The following is a 7,500-nucleotide window of genomic DNA, read 5'->3' as shown; positions in this document are numbered from 1 at the left end:
CGCGCACGCGCCCGAGACGGTGGGGCGCCTAAGGAGCGACACACAGAGTGCGTCGCCCCGCACGCGACTTCCGGCGGGATCAAAACGGACCGGCTCGCCACGTGTAACGGATCGTGTCAGATTTCCCTCCGTTCCCGGCAGAAAGGGGCAGTTACGTTCGCGGGCCCGACGGCCGGTGGCCCCCGACTTCACAAGGTGGGAAGACGGGGGTTTTCAGGGTGATGAAACGCCTGCCGCCTACGGAAAAAAACCCGCGTGTTCGACCTGCACGCCGGGAACGGGTCGCGACGACGGACCGGAGGGGAAGTGCGTCCGGTGCCGGCCGCGCGGAGGTCGCGCCGAAGCGCCCGCGCCATGATTACGCCGAGCGATGATGAAGGGGACGGGTGCAGCGGAGTCGCGCGCGGAGGGAGCAGGAGGAAAGAAGAAGCGGCGGCGACGGATGCGGCGGGTTAGGGCCCGGCGGCAGCAGCGATCGAGAGGACGAGTCCCCTCCGTCGCAGCCAACCGACGCAGCCACCTACCGACGCCGCGGTCGTCACCACGTTTCCCTTCCCGCTATCCACGCGGCCCGTCTCCTTCGTCGGCGACGCGGGCACAAAAGCTGGAACCGCGGGGAACGAGTCCCCCGCGGACACGACGAACGACGACCTGTGGCCGCGACGGCCTCTCTTTCAAGAACACACATCGGAGTTTGGGCTCGAGCCTAGGCAGCACCGGACTGAGTCCCCCCGCGATCGCGGTGAGCGGTCCCACCCGTTTACCCCTGGGCGGTTTCACGTTCTCTTGAACTCTCTCTCCAAAGTTCTTTTCAACTTTCCCCTCACGGTACTTGTCGACTATCGGACTCGTCCCGGTATTTAGCCTTGGATGGAGCTTACCACCCGATTTGGGCTGCGTTCCCAAGCAACCCGACTCTCGGATCGAAGGCCGTCGCTCGCCGTCCGCACCGAATGGGCCTGGCACCCGCCGCGGGCGGCCCCGATCGAGGGAACTCCGAACTATGCGAGACGAAAACGAACGGCTGCCTTCGACCCATGCGCCACACGTCCCCGAAGCCTTTTACTTGCGACGGGATTCGGCTTGGGCTTCTCCCGGTTCACTCGCCGTTACTAAGGGAATCCCGGTTGGTTTCTTTTCCTCCGCTTAGCGATATGCTTAAGTTCAGCGGGTCGTCTCGTCCGAGCCGAGGGCGGCGGTTTTTAGTAGAGTGTGGTGTTTGGAGGAGAGGAATCTCGATCGTACCCTCCGTGTGACGACGGCTGGCCGATATAGCGCCCGTCCGACCGAAAATGAAGAAGCCAACAATTAAAAAAAAGCCTGGGTCCTCCCCATCCGACGTTGCCTACGACGCGGCCACCTTTTTACGGTGCGACGGCCGTGCTCGTCGCGCTGCTCGAGGCGTCGCTGAGAGACACCTTCATGAGGCAGAGAGCGAGACGAGCAGGCGGCGCTTACGTCGGCAGTCGGTTAGGTCGGTGCTTTTTTTTTGTTTTGTTCTCCCTTCGGCTGCTTTCGGACAGACTCCTCCTGCTCCTCCTCCACAGTGTTTCTTCACGCGGTCGAAAAGGGAAAAGACTCCGCGGTCTGCCAGCGGGAGACGAAGGAGGAGGCCGGAGAGGGTTTTAAAAAAAAAAAAGACATTGAAAGGAGTCAATTCTTTTTTATTTTTCTTCCCCCTCGTCACTCGCTCCTGCGACGTCCCGGTTACCACCGTGCCGAGGACCGGGCGGGCACGGGGACGGCAAGATGTCGTTTCGTTAACGGAGAAAGACATGTAACGTTCCGCCTCTCGACCGGACGTGGCCCCGAGACAAGGGATCTCGGGGCCGCAATGTGCGTTCGAGGTGTCGATGTTCACTGAGTCCTGCAATTCGCATCAGTTCTCGCGGCTGGCCGCGCTCTTCATCGACGGACGAGCCGAGTGATCCCCCGTCCAGGGTTCAGCACTTGGGTTTTTTTATATTAGTTTTTGTTTATATAGATTTAGTAGTGTGCGAGGAGGTCTGTGCGAGGAGGCGTGACGGCATTGCAATGTCGCGAGTAGTTTGTTTTTAGCTAGCGGCGGTGGCACAGCGGCTGCAAAAAACAAAAAACGATAAAGCGGCGACAAGGCAAAGAAGAAGCGGCCATCACTTGCGGTGGGCGAAAAAACAAACAGGTGGTAAGACGCGGAAGCAAGCAAGAAGAGCTGGGGCTTTAAAAACCTCCGCGTCACCACAAATCTATCTCTCGCTCCGCCTTTTATAGGTTTGTTTGCGCGCATTCGAGGCGTTGACGCCGACAGACAGAGGAGGTAGGCCGGAAAACAACAAACCAGTCTCGAACGGGAAAACGGTAATGATCCTTCCGCAGGTTCACCTACGGAAACCTTGTTACGACTTTTACTTCCTCTAAACGATCGGGTTCGGTCGTCTTCTCCAGGCATCGAACGCCGAGGCGTAGATGCACGAGTGTCGTGACGGACACGTCGCGCACTGCCCGGCGGCGTCGTCGGCCAGATCCGAGGACCTCACCGGACCGTTCGATCGGTAGTAGCGACGGGCGGTGTGTACAAAGGGCAGGGACGTGATCGACGCGGGCTGTTGACCCGCGCCTACCGGGAATTCCTCGTTCACGGGGTTGGTTACAGGCCCCGATCCCTATCACGGGAGGTGGTTCAGAGGTTTCCCAACCCTCTCGGGCCGGGGCGAAGTCCCCGCTGATACCTCCAGTGTAGCGCGCGTGCGGCCCCGGACATCTAAGGGCATCACAGACCTGTTATCGCTCCGCCTCGTGTGGCTTTCTGCCACCCGTCCCTCTAAGAAGTGCGTGAGAAAACCGACCCGGACCCGAGCGCCACGGAGGACGCCGAGCCCGCCGTAAAAATCACTGACATCGGCGCACTAGTTAGCAGGCCGGAGTCTCGTTCGTTATCGGAATCAACCAGACGGATCGCTCCACCAACTAAGAACGGCCATGCACCACCACCCACCGAATCGAGAAAGAGCTATCGATCTGTCAATCCTACCGGTGTCCGGACCGGGTGAGTTTTCCCGTGTTGAGTCAAATTAAGCCGCAGGCTCCACTCCTGGTGGTGCCCTTCCGTCAATTCCTTTAAGTTTCAGCTTTGCAACCATACTCCCCCCGGAACCGAACTCTGGTTTCCCGCAGGCTACCCGCCGGGTCATGGAAGCGAACGCCGGCGGATCGCCGGTCGGCATCGTTTACGGTCGGAACTACGACGGTATCTGATCGTCTTCGAACCTCCGACTTTCGCTCTTGATCGAGGAAAACGTGCTTGCCACACGCCATCGCTGCAGTTCGTCTTGCGACGATCCAAGAATTTCACCTCTAACGTCGCAATACGAGTGGCCCCGACCGCTCCCTTCGATCATTGCCTCGCCGTAGACGGAGACCGACAGACGTAGACGAGGCCCTCTTCCATCATTCCATGCTTATCGTATGCAAGCTTGAACAGCCCGCTCTGAGCACTCTAATTTTTTCAAAGTGAACGTACCGGCCGCCGCGGACACTCGGTTAAGAGCACCCTTGGAGGAGAAACCGCCGACCGCAACACGCGCGCAGACAAGACACGAAGCAGGGACTCGGAGCGGACCGGGGGGTTCAAAAAAAAGAGGAACGCGCGGAAAGGGAGAGGGAGAGAAGCGCGGGGGTCAGAGTGCGGGGATGCGAATGAACGCACCCAAACACACACACGTAGCACCCCCCCGTTAGACTACTCCCGGAACCGAACCGACGACCACTTGTTTTTTTTTCCCGGATCCCGATCACGACCTCCTCGTCCACCTCGCCGGCAGGACCGCGTGGCGGGTATGCTAGCGGTTGACACCGGCGGAAAGGGCCGGGAATGCGAACGGACGACCAAAGTCAACGACGGACGATGGCGCCGCCGCCCCGGGGCCGCTTGCGCGACCACGAACCCGAGTTCGGACTACGAGCTTTTTAACCGCAACAACTTTAATATACGCTACCGGAGCTGGAATTACCGCGGCTGCTGGCACCAGACTTGCCCTCCGGTTGGTCCTCGTTAACGGATTTGAAGTGTACTCATTCCGATCGCGGGGCCTCGACAGAGTCCCGCGTCGTTATTTTTCGTCACTACCTCCCCGTGCCGGGAGTGGGTAATTTGCGCGCCTGCTGCCTTCCTTGGATGTGGTAGCCGTTTCGCATGCTCCCTCTCCGGAATCGAACCCCGATTCCCCGTTACCCGTAGTAACCACGGTAGGCACTTAACCGACCGTCGACAGTTGATAGGGCGGACCCTCGAGAGACCCGTCGCCGGGCGTGAAAGCTCGTGCGATCGACCAGTGAGTTATCCAGAGTCACCAAAGCGGAGCGCCGCCCTATGAGCCCCGCCACCGAACGGACCCGCGAGCGGGAACGCCGACGACGGGAGGACGGAATGACGCGCATCGGTCTCAGTCTAATATGTAGCGCCGCGACCCGGAACGGCCGACGCGGGTGCCAGCGCGCGAGGCGTGGCGACGACGGCGCGCCGACCGATCGCGGCCTGTGTCACATGTATTAGCTCTAGAATTGCCACAGTTATCCATCGCCTCCGAGGAGGAATACGGTCCCGAGGATTAGGTCCGGTTCCTGAGCCATTCGCGGTTTCGCCCGTTCTAATGCGTGGCGTGAACTTACACTTGCATGGCTTAAGCTTTGAGACAAGCATATGACTACTGGCAGGATCAACCAGGTATCGTTGGAATTTGGGACTTTGTTTCGACAGAACGACAGACCGACCGACCGACCGACCGACATAAGACAGACAACTACAACGACGGGCACGTGTTTATTTATTTTTCGAGGGGGTTCGCCGTCAGAAGAAGCGCGCTGCCCGCGCTGATGGCCTCTTTTTTGTTTCTCCCCTGACTTGGACCGAGACCGAGACTCAAAGAACGAAAGCGACCAACGTCGACAACAACAACGACAACGGCACCCTTGACAGCGATACATACGACAAACGACAAGCAGCACGACGGCAGTGCACACGGACATCGAGGGTCAAGGTGCAGACTGAACTCGCCGAGGTCGTCGTCATCGTGGTCGCCATCGATTCCGTCTCGTCGTCGTCGTCGTCAACGTCCACGTCACAGCCGGCCGAGAAGAGAGAACAGACGACAGCGTCGACAACAACAACATCGACAACGGCACCCTTGACAGCGATACATACGACAAACGACAAACAGCACGACGGCAGTGCACACGGACATCGGAGGTCAAGGTGCAGACTGGAATCGTCGAGGTCGTCGTCATCGTGGTCGCCATCGATGCCGTCTCGTCGTCGTCGTCGTCGTCTTCGTCGTCGTCGTCGTCATCAACGTACCAACCGACCGAGACGAGAGAGCAAGCAACAACGTCGACAACAACAACGACAACGGCACCCTTGACAGCGATACATACGACAAACGACAAACAGCACGACGGCAGTGCACACGGACATCGGAGGTCAAGGTGCAGACTGAACTCGTCGAGGTCGTCGTCATCGTGGTCGCCATCGATGCCGTCTCGTCGTCGTCGTCGTCTCCGTCGTCGTCGTCGTCGTCGCCAACGTCAACGTCAACATCACAGCCGTCATCGGGGAGGAGCTGGACCAGGGCAGCGGCGGCGTAAATTTTCCCGTCACCTTCGTCGTCGCCTTCGTCGACCGACCGACCGACCGGCGTCGTGTTCGTGCTCGGAAAACCGAGGAGAGACAACGTGCACATGGCGCGTTCTCGCAAGCGGCTCCTCGGTCCGATTTTTTTGGGCGGCTTTTTCGAGCTTTTTTTTTTTTTTCTCACCCTTTCGTCCGTGCGACGGCGAACGTTAGGGGAAAAAAAAAAAAAAAAAAAAAAACGACAACAACGCGGCGGACCGGGCGAACAACATCGTCGACACACACGACATTGACGACCGGTCCCCCTTTTCACAATCGCATCGAGATAAAAACGAACGAGTCCGATTCGAGCACCGAGTCGCGAGCGGGAGGACTGTCGGTGCAAGTATCGATCACTGACGTGAGCGCTTCGCCGGACAGAGGATGGCTCATCCGGCAGCCGTGCAAATCGACGGTATGGGAAGAACGAACAAGAAGAGCAACGACTTGATCGGCGGCTTGGGAACTGCGGACGGTGAAAACGGGTTAATCGACTGCGACCACGACTGCTCGATCGATCTTCTTTGGCGCTAACAAAGGTGGAGGTGGCGCAAGAAGGGACTAGCGCTATCACCGTCCACGTATCAGAAGATGCGGCGGCAGACGTCGACGCTTATGCGTTGTCGGACGAGAAGTCGCTGCAGCACGTGTACCGCGAGCGGGACGTCCAAGGTTTTGCCAGACGGAAAGAAATCGGGTGTCAGCGAACGTTCACACGGCTGTGAGATCGGACGCTGACAGGAGTAGGAGGCGGCAGGCAGGCGGCGGTTACGGCGGCGGCGCCTGCTGCTGCTCATCCTCCTGTTTGCTGCGGCGACTTCCAGGACGGGAGAGCATCGAACAACGTACGTATGGTTACAAGGGGATCAGGATCTACATAGTGCATCCCCCGCGGCTATTTTTGTTTGTTTGTTCGCTCGTTCGTTAATTCGTTCGTTCGTTCGTTCGTTCGTTACAATGTACGTTTTTCCGTTCGACGGCGGCAGAGAGCGGCGGCGTTTCTCCCTAATCCGGAGGATTTATCGGTCGCACAGCGATGGGTCGTTCGGCCGATCATCGAAAGATTCGCAGGTAGTGGTTGAATGGCAGAACGGCAGCAACAACAGCGGCGGCTGAGAGCGGCGAACGCTGAGGCGGAAGCAGAAGCTGCAGCAAACGTATCGGCTAAACATGGTGGACATAGATATGGCTGACGACGCGGGTACCACGACGACTATGGAACCAGGAAAAGGAGCCGTTAGTTGTTCCAACATATCGTTCGACACGTCGAGCAGCCCTAGGTCCACGGAGAAGCACACACACGTACCACGTATTATAACCTAACGACGATGAGCGGGCGCACGGTTGGCAGGAACGAAGGCGGCGGATCAAAACAAGTTGGAGCGCGGCGACAGCGATAACGGTGACAGCCCTAGGCGGCGGAGATGCCACTTTCTGACGCCTTTGCGACAAGCCCGTAGAGACGTTCCGGACCACCACGAGGCAAAGAGTCGCTGCTCCGACGAACCGACACACCAAAGTGTGCTTCCTACCGAACATGTTTTATAAAACTTTCAAACTGGAAAACCCCAGAAATGGTGTTGGTATTCGTCCAGACCCACCTCCGACACCTGAAAATGGTGGTCAAAAAAAACGTCGATTATACGAAGCGACATTTCTGGTCGGCGATTTTCCAGTTTTACGCCTACTGCCACATGGGGATGTCGGTAGGCGTCGCAAAGTGCCTTCTCGACGCCTAGGCACACCAGGACTTTGTCATTTTTTTCCCCCTCGACATTCCTGGTCCGGTCTATTCCGATTTTACACCTACCGCCATGTGGGGGTGGCAGTAGGCGTCGAAAAGTGCCTTCTCGACC

The 7,500-nt window shown here is 58.3% G+C and overlaps 2 non-coding genes and 1 pseudogene across 2 annotated transcripts in view; all 3 read right to left on the bottom strand.

Annotated features, from left to right (window-relative positions):
- Positions 1 to 1,195, bottom strand: part of LOC145272019 (large subunit ribosomal RNA) — a 5,729-nt gene extending 4,534 nt beyond the window's left edge. Inside the window, exon 1 of the ribosomal RNA XR_013866138.1 lies at positions 1 to 1,195. This exon is cut by the window's left edge and continues 4,534 nt beyond it. This is a non-coding gene — a ribosomal RNA (large subunit ribosomal RNA).
- Positions 1,196 to 1,786: 591 nt separating this feature from the next.
- Positions 1,787 to 1,944, bottom strand: LOC145271486 (5.8S ribosomal RNA). Its single transcript, XR_013865900.1, has one exon. It is a non-coding gene; the product is annotated as a 5.8S ribosomal RNA (ribosomal RNA).
- A 394-nt stretch (positions 1,945 to 2,338) lies between these two features.
- LOC145272004 (small subunit ribosomal RNA) lies at positions 2,339 to 4,705 on the bottom strand (annotated as a pseudogene).
- Positions 4,706 to 7,500: the final 2,795 nt, after the last annotated feature.

The sequence above is a fragment of the Euprymna scolopes genome, chromosome 46 (genome assembly GCF_053919585.1).
Source record: "Euprymna scolopes isolate OS-2025 chromosome 46, ASM5391958v1, whole genome shotgun sequence".
Classification (NCBI taxonomy): Eukaryota; Metazoa; Mollusca; class Cephalopoda; order Sepiida; family Sepiolidae; genus Euprymna; species Euprymna scolopes.
Note: the sequence above shows the minus strand (reverse complement) of the source record. Positions and strands in the feature narration are given on the sequence as shown.